Source organism: Haliotis rubra, unplaced genomic scaffold (assembly GCF_003918875.1).
Source record: "Haliotis rubra isolate DU_JTF1 unplaced genomic scaffold, ASM391887v1 Scf156, whole genome shotgun sequence".
Lineage (NCBI taxonomy): Eukaryota > Metazoa > Mollusca > Gastropoda > Lepetellida > Haliotidae > Haliotis > Haliotis rubra.
The window spans coordinates 466,251-484,926 of record NW_025765514.1 but is presented as its reverse complement, the minus strand read 5'-3'; the positions used below and the strand labels follow the sequence as shown (position 1 = coordinate 484,926).

Below are 18,676 nucleotides of genomic sequence, written 5' to 3'. Positions count from 1 at the left end.
ACCGCGATGCACACAACACCATCAACAAATAAGTGCTTGGCAAAATGAAGGATGAAAGGTGTGAAAAAGATGTGGTGAAAATAACCCAAATCAAACACATCAGATTCAAGGAGGCCCTGTTCAAGTAGTACCAAACTTTGATCACCACTTAAGTGTACGGACACAAACGTATTGAAACACACACACACACACACACACACACACACACACACACACGAAAATAACGTTTTAAAATGGCACGATATAAAACCATTTATTACAGCCCGTGTGGATACTGGAAAGAGCGCGGGCGCTATACACAAGCCCTGTGACAAATCTACCTGCCAGTGCCGCGCTACATACCGAGAGGAAAGTTTGATGTGTCGACGTCCAATCCCACGTGCACCAAGCTGACCTGGTTCTAACACACGAAAGGGTGAGATGCAAAACAAACAAGTACGCCCTGACCGTAGTGGACGTCGCCAGCCGCTTCAAAGAGGCGGGGCCCATAACGAGTGTATATATTTGGTGGAATTACGCACATGTATCTTCTATTTTACAGCATGAATCTTGGGGACAATGTGACCTGTAGAATTCAGATATTGACAATTTTCCTACTCCTAAAAAAATAAAACGTGCTCATCTCTCTCGCGTGATAAGTCGTTCACTTCCTGCGATGAACTATTTCCTGCCGTTCACCGCTCCTACGGTGTGTTTATGCCTCCAGGACGTAACTACCATTATAAAAATACAAACACATTATAAAAAATACATCCAAACACAGAGACTGGTGAAATGCAAATTGATGTTTGATCTCTTTTAAAAACAACATATTCGTGAGCAGGGTATTAAGGTGGATGTGTGGTAGAATGTTTATAGTAATTAGAAAAGAAATGCCAACAAACAGAGAGAGCCTTGGTGAACTGCAATTAATGTTTAATCTCTTTTATAAACAACACATCCTGAGCAGGGGTATTAAAGTGGGTGAAATTAAACTTTATATTGACCCGTTTTTATTTAGTGTAAATATACTTTCTGTGTTCTTTAAATGCATTTCCACTTAGGTACTGCATAAACAAAATATGACATTAACATTACAAATTTAAAGATTTTAACCTACAGAATAATTCTCACTAATGGGTTTTGTGAACAACTCAGAGAAACAAACTCCGTATGATGGTTAACAGTTGGCACCCACCTTACCCTATTCGACCTGTGACACCGCTTCATACCTGTCACGTGCATAGCTGACCCACATTGACGAACGTTGACCTTCATGACCCAACACTGCCGCTGTTACAGGTCATTTGGCTCCCTCCTCTGCAGAAGCGGTCTGCGTTCTGCTGTTTATTTTTGTTGAACAGTTACGCAGACAGATTCTTTACTACAAATGGCTAAATCATGGAATCGGTATGATGATTAGGTTGTCTGACACAAAACATCCACTTGCACAGTTTGAGATCGATTGGATCATTGGATGAAGAGATATTTACAAAAACACATGCATTTCATGCCAAACCTTTTTATAGTTACGGGACTGACGTCTTTGCAGCTGCATGTGCACAAATAAAACGTACGATAGTCCACCGATCAAAGGAACACTGGTATTAGAAAGTGCATGATGTGATATAACAGTTAGGCATTCACCTAGACCTGCTCACAGGTGGATATGTCTGCAGTAAATGATAGTAAGTAGTCAATAGGAATTAATAAATGTCCAATTCCTCACAGGTGACGAAGAGCCTAAATAAAATCCGGTTTTGACACATTTAATTCACAAAATTAATTCTGATGAATATGCCTGCCATCACATTCGCTGGATCCCAATTCAGCTGTAAACATATGTAGATTTTTTTTTTATCTGTGCTCTGCGAGAATTTACTAAATATACACCCAGTGATGAAAAGATTATTCAAAATCAGAAAATATTGCCCAGACCATATATCCTGTCTTTTTTAAGCATCAGCTAAACTTTTCTAAAAAGATAGAAGTACATTCTTGGGAAATTTCCAAACACTGTGCACCAATTCTCACAGAGAATGCCCAATTTGAAAGACCAAAAATCGTAAAAAGCTAAAGACAATATTTCTGTCACCTGTTGTTTTGTTGTAGAAAACGTCACGAACGAAAATCAGAAATTGTATCACTCAAGGGGAGCTTGTAATATTCCATCACATCTCATACAACACCACCCTACATGATCGTTGTAATCTACGTGACTGTTCTTTATGATGGCTGCATAACACATTGAAGGGAGATATCATTCACAAAGTTCAGTCGTTAATCCCAAAGTTGTGTTTCGTTAAGGAAACAACATTACATGTAACATCCTCTCCAGTCAGTTGAGTCAGTATAACAAAGTTGATCAAGTCAAAGCTCTTGCAAATATAACTTTGTTATACTGTTAAATGCAGATTCTTTACGCAAAAAGAAGTCGACAAAAGATTCGACATCTGAGAGGAAATATCATGAACTTCACTGACAATACAACAGCATTTATAAAAGGTAATGTTATTGATTAGGTTGGAATGAATGCCTTTGTAACGTAGATGACAGATTTGCACAAAAACCACCCGTTCACATGAATAACATTCATTCCTTCTTTCCCCCTATTCCCTTGTCCGTAATCCTGCTGGATCTCGGCATGAGTCTTGCCCATTCTGTCAGAATTCAACAATGATATTTTGTAATCTACGTTACCTTACAAACTAATTCATTAGACGTAATAATCGTCCTTATATAGACTGATTTTACAACAACTTAACATATATGAAAGTCATTATTGCTACTTGGTTAGCAATAAATAAAATATTATTCATAACAGCTACCGGAACATGTGATAGTTATGAAGGCATTACTTCATTCATTGCAATCTTCGTTACCATACCTTGAGGAGCGAGTTACAAAATTGGAGGTGAAAGATATGTTGCAGTCTTTTTAAGAGATCGAAATATCGTAGTACGTTTTAGGGGTCAATATCAATATGTCTAAAAACTCTGTGATATTGAATTGATACAAGCTTCACGAAATATACATCTTTTATGTCAATCTTTTGAAATGATGGCTATAACAACACCCAAATAGTGATCATTTCCAAACTTCTCAACAGAAGAACAATTGTTTTGAAATATACTGAGTCAAAAAAGAACTTCACAAAGTGTAATTTGAAAATATAATAAAATAGATTTTTCTCTGATGATACATCTATGTATCCGAAATGGGATCCTATCTTTCGACTTTAGAAAAACGTTAAGCAAAACCCACTCAAACCCATCCATTCGTCGTTGCAAATGACGTTAGTTCCAAATCAGGTTTTGCGCGCGTAGTCGATCACGTGATCTTCGCATCGAAGTTTTCTTCATATGCACGTGTTTGCATTGGCCTCAAGAATTGAAAAAACACTTTTAAACCAAAGTTCTAACGGTACCTGAAAATGCCACGATTGTCAAATGTGCAGCGTGAACGTGCCGTTGGCATGTTGCAAGCGGGAAGATCAGTTATTGACGTCGCAAGAGCAATGGGATGCAGCTGTCGTACTGTGTATGACTTGCGAGGGTCGTCTACAACAAACTGGCACCACTTCTGATCGCCCAAGGTCGGGTCGTCCACGTGTGACGTCACGAGCAGAAGACCGTCAAATCGTCCTACGTCACCTATGTGACAGATTTCTGCCGGCTACACGAACCAGGGCTGAGATGTTTAGGGTCGACTGTCCTCACAGACCATTCGAAATCGGTTGCGGGCTGCCAATCTCCATTCTCGACGTCCATATCGTGGGCCAATATTGACGCCGTTTCATCAACGTCAACGTCTGCTGTGGGCCCAACGTCACTTCCGATGGACCCAGAGAGACTGGAATCGAGTCGTCTTTAGCGATGAATCCAGGTTTACCCTCAGATTCGCGGACGGCAGGCATAGAGTCTGGAGACGACGTCGTGAACGGTATGCCCAATGTTGTGTACAGGAAGTCGACAGATTCGGGGGCGGAAGTTGCATGGTGTGGGGTGCTTTCTGTGGGAACATCCGTTCCCGACTTCTGGTCATCCGTGGATACCTCACAGCTGCTGCTTACCGCGACCAGGTGCTCACCCCTGAACTCGTTCCTTTCATGGCGGCTCATGGCCCCAGGTCTACAGTTCCAGCATGATAATGCTCGGCCGCATACCGCGATGTTGACACGAAATTTCCTTCAAAAACGCTGGAATCAACGTCATGGACTGGCCATCGAGGTCCCCTGACCTTAATCCAATAGAGCACGTTTGGGATGCACTTGGGAGGAGGCTTCGTGGTCTTAGGAACCAACCTCAGAATTTGCAGGAACTTGGCGCTGCCTTGCAAGAGCAATGGCGCAGAATCCCCAACCACCTGTTCACAAGCATCAGGCAGTCGATGAGGAGACGGTGTTTGGCAGTGGTGAATGCGCGGGGCGGCAATACACGATATTGAACTGAGAAATTTCGCATTTTTATTCTTGTGACTTGACATTCTGTATACCCATGTTTTGGAACGGCGGTGTAGCCTAATGGAACTGATTATGACACTGTCAGTGTATCGAGTACATCACACAGATCTCAGCAATGAAATAATAACAATTTCACCATCTTACCATCTCTTGTTCCTTTATAGTGCCCTGAAGAAAGAATGTGAAGTTTCTTTTTTATAAGGAAGTAAATTAACAGGCAATCTTACCTGTTTCACAGGGAATTTCCCGAATAAAGATGAAGTTTCCCTTCCAAATTTGAATTTCGTGAAATGTCACTCAAGTGCTGCGATCATGTGACAGCAACCGGTGGCAACTGTTGTAGGTTATCAAATTATTTGTCTGGGTTCTCTGACTATGCTACGAAGCGAAATCTTCTAATTCCAGTAATATTTTGCAAGATTCCATATCAGGTGGTAACGTAGATTTCATAACGTAGATTACTTTCACCGTTTGCAAACTACCATGATCTTGACTGGAAGCATATTGCACTCCCTTTTCGGTTTTATTACACTATGAAAACACAAAGCATTCATTCTAATAGCTTTTATAGGTAGCTGTTATTCATGTTTCTTTACAGTAATGGTAACGTAGCTTTCATGCTTAACACAACTATTTTTATAGACCGGGTTCGTCTTTGTGTACGGTTTTATATGTTACGTGTTCCAAGATGACACTTTTTCTACATATAATATATCCAGTAAAAACTTGCGAGCTTTCAAAACAAATGTTTGTCAATATATATATGCATTTTACATTGCATGTAACGTTCTGTAAGTAGATTACCGCTATTGAGGCGACGTATTTCTTAGTGTCACATTTGTTTTGTTTATTATGATAATCCCTTCATTTTTTCATAGGTTTTACATTCATGTACGTACAACCTATGGGAAGTGATTTTAAACTGCTATGACGGTAAACATACTAATTGTATCCATTTGATTAAACACTACAGCTTTGGCGACACCAAGAATGAAAAAGTTGTGACACATATTTTGATTGTTTACAAACAAAATAGTGATTTCCAGTTGATTTCTATGAATTATACCATGTTTACTTGGTAGTACTGGATGCGTATTTGACTTTTATTCGTCTTCTAAACAAGTACAAATCAATGCGACAGAAGAAATAGGTAATTGGGCATTCTTTCTGAGAATTGGTATGTCAACTGGGACACCTCGCACTGTGCCCGCTGCTTTTTGTTTAGGTTACTAGTGCAGTCACCCATTGCAAAAAAGGCAGACAATAGAGGGATTAGTTACAGTCTGTTCTAAAAAAGACATGAACAATTCAGAAATTAAAAAATTCATAGCCCTACAAAATTACACACAACATCAACATATTCCAAAAGATAGAACAAGTAAGTATATGGATGACAACTTCTTTTATTCTAGAGCACGACGTTTCGCTACAGGTTCTTGTATCGTTTTCAAGTAAGAATGAGTATTCTTAGACTAACTGACTGAGTTTGGTTTTACGCCGCTTTTAGCAATATTCCAGCAACATCACGGCGGGGGAACACCAGAAATGGGCTTCACACATTGTACCCATGTGGGGATTCGAACCCGGGTCTTCGGCGTGACGAGCGAACGCTTTAACCACTAGGCTACCCCACCGCCCCTAGTATTCTTAGAAGTATTCTTGCAATGCAATCTGAGCTGCTGACTCGAAGTCGGTGAACAGTGTTGTCGGGATAAATTCAGGTTGTGGTAGGAGGCTTTCTGCTTCAAACACTGAAAGAATAGACAATATTTCTCCTGAAAAACATTGTTTGAAAAAAAAAGCAATATTAATGAAAAATTACGTGGAAAACGTAAACATTCGAACACCATTTAAATCGCCATGAAAGTAATTATTTAAACTGCAAAGGATTTACATTAGATTAACATTACTACGATATACCTCAAATAAAGTATGTTGACTGTTTCTTGTCTGGCAGGAGGTATACACAAGTGGCATCATCTTTCCATGAACTTGCGGATGGTTTGCGTACAGCTAGTCGTAGATCTCTGGACATACGCTAAATGTACCATCCGCAATGTAAGTGTCAGTCATGGAAAGGTGACATAGATTTTCTCGGGTACTGAACATCAACATCTTGTCGTCTTGGTGAAGAAGAAAATCCTGCCCTTCACAGGTCTGTGTGTATGCTGGGGATAGCTGGAGGTCTGCAGATGTCCTCGGTAGCTTAGGAAAATCTTTGGCTCTTGAACGAGGCCGGCCTGTATGCTGCAGTATGAGGGGATTTTCCCTGCCATCTGTCTCTCAGGCCTAAAGTAAAACAAAACGAATATGTTATTATATAGTATAGTATGACCAGAAATTATTGAGAATTTTAGGCATATGTTAAATTGGATTTCTAGTATAAACAACCTTGACCAGCTATCAAGTGCTTGGTTTCATTCAAGAGAGACGACTCCGTTAATCCTTTTTCATTAGTTTGTGAAGAGTTGTCCCCCTATGTTTACTTGCTAGACTTACGGACGTCATTTTCAGTGATCCTCAGTATGGATGATTTAGAGAAGAGGAAGTTGATTTTAGAGTATTATAACAAGGACATCAGATCAGCTAAAGTGCTTTCAAGTAGAAACAGGCATCCCTTTGTCCACTGTTTATCGTGTTTTGAAAAATATTGCAAATGGATATGGCATTGAGCACCAGGGAGGCGCAGGTAGGCCCAGAAAATTGACCGTCGATGGCAGGAGGCGGCTTGGTATTCTTGTTTCTAAAAACAAACTCTTGATATGATTGATAGAAGAACTGTGGCTGTCTGTTAGGAGACAATTAGAACTGAGCTGCATTCAATGGGTTGGCAGAAAAGTCGAGGAATTACATCACCGATCATGAAACCTGAACAAAAGGAGCTAAGGTTGAACTGGTGCTTACAGCATAGAAATTTTAACTGGGACAATGTAATTTTCTCAGATGAAAGTTCTGTGTGGCTGTTTCCTAATACACTGAAATTCTGGACCAAAAAAACTGAAAAACCTTTGTATCAGCGCCCAAAGTACAGTCCGAAATGTAACGTGTTGGGTGGCATATCTGTGTTAGGGGCAACGCCCCTCTGTGTATTTGAAGGGAATATGAACAGTGAGCGGAACACAGATATTCTCGAGGGACATTTACTTCCATCTGCTCACGTGTTCTGTGGAAAGTTTTGGATTTTCCAGCAGGACAACGATCCAAAACATCGTTCAAAGCATTCACAGGCCTGGTTTCGGACCCAAAATATGACATTATTAGATTGACCAAGCTATAGCCCTGACCTAAATCCAATAGAAAATGTTTGGGGACTTATGAAGGAAAGTGTCAATAAGAAAAATCTGACAAATATTGCTGAAATGAAAGAAGAGGTGGTCCGATATTGGGACACCATGGACCACGACTTTCAAACTTCTTTGATCAGCAGTATGCCCCGCCGCATTGAAGCCTGCATTGCTGCCCATGGTGACTTGACAAAATACTAACTGTTCACCTGTCTATGAATCTGGAGATATGTTCTGCTAATATTCACATTTAATACGTGAGTAATGAGTGAAAATAATATAATTTTTACAATCTTTAAATTTCAATAATTTCTGGTTGTACTGTATTAACAACCACGGGTACAAACTCATTAATATATGTAAGAACAATGGATTGTATATATTGAACGAAAGAATGAGTCTAGACAAAGGTCAAGGTAAGCTTACATGTAAACATGGAAGTACTGTAGACTACGCGCTATGTACAGCAAGTATGTTAAATTGCATTGACAACTTTCATGTACTTGGTTTTGACCCGATGACATCAGATGTAGACAATGCTCTATCTATTTACTTGACTTGTGTAAATCATAACATAGCAGACGACAAGGCAGTTGGAGTAGGTCATCAAACAGATGACACGCCCACTGGTGACACGCCCACTGTGCGCAACAGTGACTCGAGATACGCTGACCAACAGAGACATTCAATGCTGAAAGTATTTAAAAAAATGCAAAGCTCAAATATATGTAATCTGACTATATAAACACTATGTTTATCCAGACAGCAGTCGACACATTTGGCCTCGCCACTACGAAAACCCGGAAAGTGCGTGAAAAGCGTGCATCCCGACCCTGGTTTGGGAAAGAATGTAAAGTTGCCCGAAGGAATATTTACATGAAAGTACTGTTGATATAAAATCCAGATCTGTCCAAAACCGAAATTATTTGATAAATGGCAGTCGGAAATTAAAAAACAAACCCGTTACGACGTAAATTGTAATAAAAACGCAAATTGTAATACTTGCAGCAAATTGTAATAAACTTGACGTAAATTGTAATACAAACGTAACTTGTAATAAAAATTGACCTAAATTGTAATAATTTTAGTTGCGGTAAAATGTAATAAATGTTTACGTAAATTGTAATAACAGTTTTAATCACTGGTAAATACGCGTGTGTTGTTTTTCGTTGCATTTCATACATCATATAAGCTTGTTAGGGCGATAACTCAAGAAAGAAATGACGGATTTTGTTCAAACTTGGTACCAAGGTATATTGGCGAGATTCACCGACACCAGTGAAATTGAGTGACCTTGAGATAATTTGCAAGGTCACAGCAAAAATCTGAGGGTTTTGCCAATATAAAGATTGTTAGCGCGATAACCCAAGAAAGAACTTATTGACAAATCTTAGCTAAATGACGAAAATGATATTCGTCCTGATATATAATCGATATAAAATCTCTAACTGTCCTCTGTATCATGTCTTTTGGCAAATATCTGTTGAGGTTTTGATATGAATACATATAAAGAATGGGGGAAGGGGGTATCTAACTGGTATATCTAACACACTTACATGCATGTAGAGTCGAAGGGGTGGGTGGGTTTTCTAAAGGGGTATATCTACGAGGGTCGTTCAAAAGTAGTCAGCCTCCCTTAGAATACAATACAAAAGCAGCTGTTTTTAATTTTTTTGAAAAAGCCTTTGATTGTATATGGAGCATTGAGTTATGGCAAAAGATAACAACATATGGTGTAGGTGGAAAATGTTGTCGTTTAATTTTTAATATGTATAAAGGCATTAATAAGTCATGTGTGAAAGTTAGTGGTCAACTGTCAGACTTCTTTTCTTGTAATTCAGGTGTCAGACAAGGGGAAAATTTGTCACCAATTCTTTTTAGTTTATACATGAATGACCTTGAAGACCACTTAGTAGAAAATAGTAATACTGGTATTACATTAGACCCATCGTCACGTGACTTTTATACAGACATTGTTCTATTTTTGATGTTATACGCTGATGATACAATCTTAGCAAAACGCATAAAGATGTGCAGCTTATGTTAGATAGCTTTTGTAATTATTGTACCACATGGAAACTTAAAGTTCACATTGATAAAACCAAAGTGATGGTTATTGGTGGAGCTAAGCGAGACAATCAACAATTATCTATTCTGAGTTGGTAAAGTCTAGAATTTGTAGATTAGCTAAATATTTGGGAGTAATATTTCATAAAACAAATTACAACAGCACGCAAATCTCTTGTTGAACAAGTCACCAAGGCCATACACTTCGCATTAAGAAAGGGTCAAGAAAATAACTTCAAAATAACTTTAAAATGTCAATTATATCTTTTCGATGTTATGGTAGTACCAGTTCTATGGTAGGGTTGTGAAATATTGGGTCATGAAAACCTTAATATTATAGAAAATGTACATTTACTCTTTTTTAGAAAACTTTTACCTTTAAAGAAATCCACACCATCATACATAATATATGGTGAGTTGGGACGAAAACCACTGTACATATCTATATACTAGTATACACGAAGTTTTGGGCACGTTTTGTGGCTGGTAAAGAAAACAAATTGTCTGTTGCGTTTTTTTCAAATCATGTATGCTGATCATTACTTGGGAAAACATCCACATATATTTTTTTTCACATTTTTTATTTCAGTACACCAGGGTTCGTACAGCAGTATATAAAACAATATATTGTATATGATTACGTGTTCGTACAGTAGCTGACAAGTTCATACAGTTCATAAAAGGTAATTATACTGATGGACAGGTGTAGTGTTAATTTTAATAAAGAACATGCTCATACTTAGAAAATATAGAAGATGTACAAAAGATACTAACTTGATTGATTTCAAGTTTAAATTTATCCACAATATTGTCTACACAAAGAAAGATTTATTAAGAATGAAATTAGTAGATGATGAACTTTGCTCATTTTGTAATTTAATGTCAGAAAATTTGATTATTGGGAATGTGAGTGTGTGAAAACGTTCTGGCTGAAACTGAAAGAATATATTGAAAATAATCATCAGAAAATTTATCGTGACAGAATATACAGTCTTAATTGGCGGATATAATAACGACCTTATGAATCACATACTTCTTGCCAGTAAAAAATATATCCATATATCAAGTATTAAAAAAAATAAGTTATCACTGGATACATTCGTAAAAATATTGAGTGATATTTTCAAGACAGAAAAGTTTATTGCCAGTAAGAATCAAAACATATTACAATTTGACAGAAAATGGTCATCTCTACTGCACACATTCCCAGCCTAATGAAGATCCCAATATGTGTAATGCCAACCCATATGAATTTCTGTTCTTCGGTGTACAAGTGTTGTTGCATCATGTACTTTGTATACATGTATCTACTGATTTTGAATGAATAAAAAAAAAAGAAAAAAAAGAAAAAGAGAACATGCTCATACAGAAGTATACAAAGCAAACACTGTATATGGTTACCTGTTTGCACAGTAGCATACAAGTTCATACGGTTCATACCGGGTAGTTATACTAATGGACAGAGTGTAATGTTTGCTTTAATAAAGAACGTGTTCATACAATGGCATATAAGTTCATACAGTTGATACAAGGCAGCTATGCACTTAATACAAGGTAGCTGTACTGATGGACAGGGTGTAATGTTTGCTTTAATAAAGAACGTGTTCATACAATGGCATATAAGTTCATACAGTTGATACAAGGCAGCTATGCACTTAATACAAGGTAGCTGTACTGATGGACAGGGTGTAATGTTTGATTTAACAAAAAGCAAACTGACATAGGTTGATAGCAAGTTAAGGTTTCATTATTGTTACAATTGTGCATATACGTATTCCTGTTATAATGCTTTTCCAATACAGAGGGAGGGAGCATTCACGAGCAATACAAATTCAGGTGTCAGGTAGTGACATATGAATTTCTAGGAGAATTGAAACCATTGTGCCATTACGAGGTACATTCATGTTACTGTATAGATACAAAGAGAAGGATTTAGTCACATTGCAAAAAATATCACACATAACAAAAAATGGTAATAGATAATCAGTGGTTTTAAAGGTTAATTATCAATGGTTAACTGATGAATGTATAGTAGTTTTCAAGTGCAAGAGAAGAAGGTCAGATTGTAGCAAAAATCTCATAAGACAATCAGAGGCAGTTGGTGTACCAATGTTTATCAAAACATCATGCAATAATACTATTACCCATTACATGGTACAGAAATCCCGTTATGGTAACTATCACATAGTATTACTAATAATAATGATCTAATAATAATGAAGAGGGTAATTTGAGTGTATCATTAGTTCAGTTAATGGAAGGTGGTACTTCCATACTTATTAAAGGTTGCCATTTCTTAACGAAAGTGTTGGCTTCAGATTCATATTTGCAATGTATGTTTCAATTTTCATTGTGTCCTTAACTATATTTACAAACGAGTCAAAGGAAAGCTTTTTTGAGTTAATACTGTTATTGTTTTTGCAATCAGAATCAAGTGATTTTGTAATACAAAGCATATGGGTAGACCAAAAAAGACAACTTCTTTTGATAATTCACAACTGCTAGTGCATCTTCTGTTCATAAATTCTGCTACCTGCTTCCATAAACTATTAACGTGTTTACATTCATAAACATGATGAATATCTTCATTTGCTACTTCACAAAAACAGCATACATTTTTGTCTATTAATTTCATTTTTAGGACTTCCTTTCTTGTGTATATTGCTCTTTGTAAAATTTATATTGAAAATCACACAATTTACTGTCCTTGGTACAGGTTCTTGTTTGCGTATATATAAGTTTCCTATTCAAAGCAGTATTAAACTCATTGTTCCATTTTAGACAAGAACGAGGTGGATCAACGTTTTTGGGAAGGTTGTCATAGTACATTGAGGTACTGGAACATGTACAATTGCTTCATCCTTAGCACGAACTGGCTGTACTTGGCCGTGCCCTACAACATGCCCTAAAAATGCAACTTGTGCCTTCCAAATTCACAATCAATTTTGCTTCAGACAGTCTTTCAAAGAAAGCACGAGTTCTTTTCAGATGGTCTTCCCACTCCATGACGTTATTGATGACATCATCCATGTAAGCTTCGACACTATCAAGACCAGATATGACATTGTTGATGAGTCTCTGGAACGTCGCTGGTGTGTTCTTTAGACCAAACGGCCTCACTTTGTATTGATACAGTCCATATGGTGTAGCAAATGCTGATATTTTCTTTGCAAGGTCTGTGAGTGGAATCTGCCAGAAGCCCTTCAATATGTCAAACTTCCTTATATATCTAGCTTGACCAATGCGATCAATGCAATCGTCCACTCTCGGTATTGGATACGAATCAGTTCGTGATAGTGTATTGACAGCTTTCATGTCAGCACAGCAGCGCCAACCACCTCCACCACTCTTCGGCACAAGAACACATGGTGATCTCTACGGACTGTAATGTCATTGTCCAGCATGTATTTCACTTCTTTCCACAAAATTTCACGTTTCACAGGATTCATACGATATGGATGTGGTTTTACAGGCACAGCATCACCTACATCTATATCATTGCTAACAACATTAGTTCGGCCAGTCACATCAGGAAATAAGTGAGAGAATTCATAAATCAAATCTGACATTTGAACTTTCTGCTCAGGAGATAAACGTGATAGTGTCTCATCAAGGTGAGCTAACACATCAGAATTTCTTACCTTTGGTGAAACAATATCACTAAGGTCATCAAACTTCACATTGCCAACACTATCATCAATATTGTCAACATGTTCACCATTGTCTTTAATACAATCAGTAACTGGAGAGAGTGTGGCAATACAATTGACCTGTTTGATTTCTAACCTGTAACCGCCGTGATATTGCTGGAATATTGCTAAAAGCGGCGTAAAACCAAACTCACTCACTCTAACCTGTCATGGATTTCTTAATCATGTTTACATGACACAACCTCTTTTGTTTATGACGGCTAGGCATCAGAACGACATAGTCTGTGTCGCTAACCTTTTTGTCAACAACATATGGACCTTGAGATCTAGCTCTCAGTGGCTGACCAGGAATGGGAAGCAGGACTAACACTTTCTCACCATGAATGAAATTTCTCTCTTTTGACTTTCTGTCATAATTTTGTTCAACATCCTCAACCTGCGCACTAATAAACTGCTCTCTGAAATGAATGTGATCCCCACCTGACAAACTATCAGACTTATCAAGAACACCTAAAGAGTTACTACTCTTTGAAGATAAGTCATCAGCCTCTACCTCATGAAAAGGACTCGGAGTCAGTATAATGTGTCTCAGTGGGGTATTCATGCTTCACTGCGGCATGGTATCTCAGTGGTCTAGCACTATAAAACCAGCTTCAGTCTGGGCTAGTACAAGCAGCCGCACATGCACATACACATGCATGCACGTCGTCATATGAGCGAAATATTCTAAAGCACGACGATAAACCCAATTTCACCTCACCTCACCTAATGAAAGAATGATCCATGAAAGTATCTGACAAATCATAAATGGAAACATTCGTCAAAGAAGTCTTGGAAGAAAAGCCTTTCGACATTGAACGAGTGACTGCTCAAGAAGGAAAAATAGCCAACTTTTCTGTACTAATTCAACTCTCCGGAGAAACAGTGACAATGGGATCAGCACCAACTTTGGCCCCCATAAGATCATTACTGATCAACCATCGACACCCGGAACTGGGAGAGAGTCAAGAGCACCAACTTTCACCTCGCCAGAAATCAGATCTGAAGTCAAATTCACAAAATGGAGAGGAGCGGAAGAATTGCCACCTATACCGTGAAGCAAAACATCTGTGTTCGCTGAAGACTCATCAGAAAAAGGCAAAATATCCTTCAAAATCAGAGATTGAAGAGCTCCAGTATCCCTCAAGATAATAACGGGCCTTGGGGTAGAATTATCTCCCATAAGCGACACAGAACCCTTAGAAACAAAGGGCAAAAACTCCTTCCAAACTACAGAATCTGGGGACTTATTCTCACAAAAAAAACTCTCCTCAGAACCACCTGGAAAGAACGGCTTAGGTGCGACAGACACAAAAGCATTTGGGGAACCTGCAGCCTAATTTTGATACTGGAGTTTGTAACATGCAGAAATCAAATGACCTGGCTTCTTACAATATGCACAAACAGGGTGCCGTTCCACTAACCGATCTTATCTTAGATCAATCTTAGCAAGTTACGCCAATTTTACAATCGCCTGAGCTAAAAGTTACACCCGTTCCACTAACCGATCTTGGGCCGATTGTAGCCGGTCCCGATCTTACTATCCGATCCAAGCTTAGATGAGACTTTTTCGTGCGAGAGATAGAGGAATGCGAGGCACGAGTTTTTTCCCTTTGCATAGTCTAGCAAATGATGGAAGTAGTTTACGAACCAACTGAGTGAGTGAGTTTAGATTTACGCCGCACTCAGCAATAGTCAAGCTATATCGCGGTGGTCTGTAAATAATCTAGCTAATTAAGATGCATAGCGTTCACTAACATGAGCGCTCATGTTAGTGAACGCTATGTATCTTAGCTATATATAATCGAGTCTGGACCAGACAATCCAGTGATCAACAGCATGAGGATTGATCTGCGCAGTTGGGAACCGATGACATGTGTCAACCAAGTCAGCGAACCTGACCATCCGATCCCGTTAGTGGCCTCTTACGACAAGCATGAGTTATTGAAGTTCAATATTCTAATCCGGGCCTTCATGGGTATTTTTCCAACCAAGTGTAAACGTGGAGAAAAAACCTAGAGCAAAATAATAGGGTAGTCAGCACCTTGGTTTCAGGTGCAAGTGTTTGTGAACGCTGGGTATCTGGCATAATATAATAATAATAAATGCATATTTATAGTGCGCCTATTCCACATCCTGGGGCATGCTCAAAGCGATATGTACAGATAATTTACACGAGAGTATTTACAGCCGAGATTATAAATAATATACTGAGAACATGTTTTAAGTCTGGACTTAAAAATGTCAATTGTGTCAGAGCTTTTATTATGTGCCTGAAACTTGTCAGTCAGAATAAACAAGGCATGACGAGGCATCCTCTATAACGTATCTAGAATCTGTCAGTGGTCTTGAATAACACGCGGCCTGCCTTTAGAATCCCCCACCAAATAAGCGCATGTGAAATCAAACATATTTGTATCTTTTTGATTCAGAACATTGTTCACTTCACGGCTGTCCTTATTCTTAACCATGACGTTGCAATATTGTTGTACAAATGTGTTACACCGACTCGCTCGGTTGTGTTCCCATGACGACAGTGGTCAGACTGTCCTGACATTTGTAAGGCTTCAGTGCAGTGTTTGTTTACATCACAGAAATATACAAATTCATCTCATGGGGGATTTTAGGGGACGCTCACGGATAAATGCATGCTCTTATTTTTCACATAGAATAGGAAAGCCACCATTTTGGTTTCTCTAAGATTGATTTTAGCTATCCTAAGTTGGTCGTGAGCAACTTAGACTTTGAATCTTAACTTTACGATTGACTTGGGTAAGATTGGTTAGTGGAACGGTAAGCCGATCGTAACGTCGCGCTAAGATTGGGATTTTAGGGGTTTATGATTGGCGTAGGGCTAAGATCGGTTAGTGGAGCGGCACCCAGGATCAGAACCACTGGAAGTCTTAGGCTTAGACTGAAAAGAATGTGACTGTTTGTCAGAAGAATTTGAACCTGTTCTAACACCATTGTAAGCTGCATGTCCTGAAGTCTTACACTGGAAAATCCCTTTTGGCCAGATAGCTTTGTATTACCTGAAGACCTAAAAGAACTCTTGTGAGTCAAACAATAATCATCTGCCAACATCGCTGCCTCATGTAAGTCATCAACCTTATGTTCATCCAAATCAGTCTTGAGATCAGAATGAACATTCTGCTTGAAATCCTCCAACAAAACCATCAAAATCTGTGACTTCCTTAGACCCACACCACCAATAAAACCACCTTTTCTCTAGCAAACTCTACAAAAGTATCATTGTCCCGTTTATGAGCATTTCTGAATTTCTGACTTTAAGCTTCAGGCTCTGACTCATAAGCATCTAAAAGTGTCCTTTTGACAAGATCATAGTCTGAGCTATGCTGTATTGACAAGGCCGAATAAGCATCCTGAGCTTTACCCTTAAAGACTCCTTAGGCAACTTGTGGTTTTCAGCAACTTTTTCAAAATGTAGAAAGTATTTGTCTACTTCTTTCTCGTTAAAAGGGGGTACCATTCTTGCATGCCTTGCAATGTCAAAAGAGGAAGAATTTGATGGAGGAGAAGAATTTTCTAGCCTTTTCAGTTCAATTCCTGTCAATTTCCAATTTTCTCAATTCTCTTTCTCTTCTATTTCTTTCTCCATTGCAAACTTTTTAAATTCCATTTCTTCTGTTTCTCTTCTATAGTCTATTTCTTCTGTCTGAATTTGCAATTGAATTTCAAGTTTCTTCATCTCCAAATTTTCTGAATTTTCTTCTTTCACCATTTCTAAAACCCCATGCCCCAAAACTTCCTCATCAATAAAGTGATTCAACACAATTTTCAAAATCTGAAATTTCCTCATAAAAGGGTTTGGCCTCAAGTTTGAAATGTGAAGATATTTGCAATAAATCTGATTTGCGCAATTCACTGACTGTCTCAGGGTCAGGGGAATTAAGAAACTTCTCAATGTCAAGCACCATTTTGCTGGTTTCACAATTAACTTGTTGCAAACTTGCAGAAATTTGAAATATACTTCAGAAAAAGGTCTCAAATGTCAAATGAATTCTATCCCGGACGAGCCCCCAATTTTGTTACGGTTAATAATTTGCCGTGACAAAAGGTTTGAGAGTCTCCTTTAAACCAGCAAAATAGAATACAGACAAGTCTAAAATATTCTGTAATGTATTGAGCAAACAATGAGCAAACTACAATGAATGACAATACAGATATCTAGTACATTGCAATTGAGTCACAAATCAAAGTAATGGGTCACAAATATGAAATATACACTCTCTTGGCATTTACGATGAGAGCAGATATTCTGATTGAAAGTAGTTTACAATGAGAGCAGTCAGGCTTGCACTGTCTTGAATGTAGGTTAGATGATGGCAGACAGATGTACACAACTCCAGAGATATGAAAAGTCTGTGTGTGATTCCGTGTGTGAGTGCCAACACAATAACCAGCATTTATATATACTGACACGGTGTCTAGAACATTCCCCTAAAGCCAGGTGGCATCATTATCCTTTCAGAACACTCATTATATCGCTGGGACTCCGACAGCCGGCAGTCAACAAGTTAACAAACCAGCCAAGGGAGGCAGCTCTGGAGCGCTATCATAAAGGCGTACCGCTAAAAATACTATTGCTATTGAACATATATGATGTGAAATGTGACCCACAACCCACACTCAAAACTCTAAACATTGTGACCCATAATAACTATCACTTAATCAATGATAATACAAATTACAAAAAACACACTCTCCTAACACTACTACTTTATATTGTACTATAGGCCCGTGGTCTTTGAGTATTGAATAAAGATTGATACAGGTCTGGCTTCTTGGCCTGATTGAGGCTACTTGGTGTCGCTACCCGTGAAGGTCCGGGTTAGAATATTGGCCTTCAGTAACCCATGCTAGTCGTAAGAGGCGACTAACGGGATCGGGTGGTCAGGCTGACTGACTTGGTTTACACATGTCATCGGTTCCCAATTGCGCAGATCGATGCTCCTGCTGTTGATAACCGGGTTGTCTGGTCCAGACTCGAGTATTTAAAGACCGCCACCATATAGCTTGAATATTGCTCAGTGTGACCTACAACTAAACTCACTCATTCACTTGATGTCGCTGAAAATCCATATTTGAGTTCCTGCAGCATTGTTGGAGGATTCCTGTAATGTCACAAATGTAGCTCCATTTCATCATCCATGTGTCCATTGGGTGACAATGCT

General features: G+C 38.6%; 1 long non-coding RNA gene across 1 annotated transcript; it reads right to left on the bottom strand.

Moving 5' to 3' along the window:
* Positions 1-6,064: 6,064 nt before the first annotated feature.
* On the bottom strand, positions 6,065-18,668 carry LOC124270933. Its single transcript, XR_006896906.1, has 3 exons — positions 18,556-18,668; positions 6,362-6,730; positions 6,065-6,192 (listed from the first exon to the last, which is right to left on the bottom strand). It is a non-coding gene; the product is annotated as an uncharacterized LOC124270933 (long non-coding RNA).
* Between the last annotated feature and the right edge of the window lie 8 nt (positions 18,669-18,676).